Source organism: Montipora capricornis, chromosome 7 (assembly GCF_036669925.1).
Source record: "Montipora capricornis isolate CH-2021 chromosome 7, ASM3666992v2, whole genome shotgun sequence".
Classification (NCBI taxonomy): Eukaryota; Metazoa; Cnidaria; class Anthozoa; order Scleractinia; family Acroporidae; genus Montipora; species Montipora capricornis.
This window is the reverse complement of record NC_090889.1, coordinates 8,703,705-8,705,950: the sequence shown is the minus strand read 5'-3', so window position 1 is coordinate 8,705,950 and position 2,246 is coordinate 8,703,705.

Below are 2,246 nucleotides of genomic sequence, written 5' to 3'. Positions count from 1 at the left end.
GAAGTGAAGTGTACTGTGTTCTGGTGGTACGATTCCGCCCAACGATTCGAGTAGTATCGCGCCTACAAGGGAACTGAAGAACAATTGGATAGACGAAGAATCAATGAGAAGGCACTGACGTCACGGTCAAACGAGTTGAAACAAGTTTCCGCTAGAAAAGCAGGACCAAACAAGCGAGCGAGTGGAAGACTGACTATTTCTCACAAGGGAGCGCTACAAAACGAACAGTGGCTACGGACAATGAAGAACCTCTGTATTTACAAGCAGGGACCTAGAAATTAAAGTATTTACAAACAATAAGAACAAATACTATTTATAAACTAGAAACCCTATTCAAAAACATGACTTCGTCTTAAGTTTGCAATTCAGCAAAAGGGATGCAAAAATGAAGCAGCAAAGGTTAATTGAAAAGCAGTCGCTGTAGTTAGAAATCACTGTCTATAAGCTTTTCAAGTAAGCTTCGACAGTGATCACATCCTTCAGGATTATCACTGTTTCCATTCTCATCCACGCTTTTGCATGCAAATATGCACTGAATTGCAAAACCAATGACTATCTTGGATAGGTTTACTCAAGTTGATATAAGACTATATTGGTTCAGAATTTAGTTCATACTAAGGCGGAGTAGTTTACAAGCACGCGGTAAGGAATCACGCAATAGGTTTCGGCATTCAAACTTCTCTTGGAAAGTGTAGAAAGTACTAAAATTTGAAAAGAAAACGAAAAACAACACAGGAATTTCGTATACTAACAAGATTCACTATAACTTTAGCGATCTATATATCCTTTTGGTTGTTGCTCTCGATCTTTTTTTTTTCGTCTATTGTTGATAAGTTCTGCACGCAGATTGATCTGGTTTCGAGCAAAGGTCGTTTCATTTTTCGTTCTTTAATTTTACTTCTTATTGTTCGAAATTGTCAAAAACCGATGAACCATAATCACCAATCAGAAAACGAGTATTGTTTCTTGCATACCAATTGATCCGATTGAGCAAAGGTTGTTTCACTTTTTGTTCTTTTATTTTGCTTCTCATTGGTCGAAATCGTCAAAAACCGATCAACCATAAGCACCAACCAGAAAAGAGAATTCTTTTCTTGCATAAAAATTGATCTGATTGAGCAAAGGTCGTGCGTTCAACCCGGTTGGGTCTGTCGTTCTCTAAAGAAAACACTAAACCCACAGTAAAAAGGAAACAAGTTTGTCAAGTTAAAGAAGAATAAAGTTGATAGTGAAGAATTTGATTGATAGATTTCGATCCTTATTTTCTCCGAAAGGTCCCCAACCTGTTAATAAAAAGAGAGAAGCATTCGGTGTCTGTGAGTGTGTGTTACAACGAAATCTGAGAGCAGAGAAAATATGTCAAAGCAAGTACGCTTCAAGGGTAAAGTTTCCAAAGTTATGTTCAACAGCGGTAAAGGCACTAAACGTTGCATTAACAACGTAGAAACATGTCCGTTAGCTGAAGAGGATGAAGTTGCCGCACGCTCTTCTGAATTCCAGCTACTTCAACGTCAACAGAAGAAAACGTTGCATGAGCATCATATTAATAAAAGAAAGAAAAGTCGGCTACATATATAACCTTGAACAGGAAGAAGACAAATAGTGTTTCCTTCTAGGAATTCTTGTCGGAACACTCGGTTACAGGCACTTGCAATAGTAAGACAGTGTTTGAATGGATCGAGGTTGCAGACTTCTTCCATTAGCAGTTTAAATTGTAAGCAGCACCGCCTCAGAATGTCCACATCACTACGATAATATTCTTCTCTTTCCGTTCCAAAATCAAAGAGATACTCTGCATTCGTTAATTCTTGATGCCACCCAGGAATTCTTCTCGCTTTTGTTTTCATGCCCGAAAATATTCTGTCATGGCCCTCCAATGGCTGCCGTGGATTCATCATTAAAACGGTGACCGTCTAAATGGGGGTGAACAACGCATAGATGACGATCTATGAATTCATGGGGTGCCTTTGGCATGGTTGTCACAAGCATCGACAACATGCCCCAAGTGGAGATAGTCAAGGATCCAGAACGCTACTATCGACTCCTCACCTGTCAGTCAACGCAAGTGAAAAACATTCAGTTTGTCAATGATGAGTGCATAGAAGATTATTATACTCACGGGGAAGGGTTCGTATCAGGAGCAGACGAGACGAATGTTGTTATCGCAGCTTTCACTACCGCACATGCAAGACTGAAACTCTATTCCGTGTTAAGACGTCTACAAACAAGATTCCTGTACTTTAACA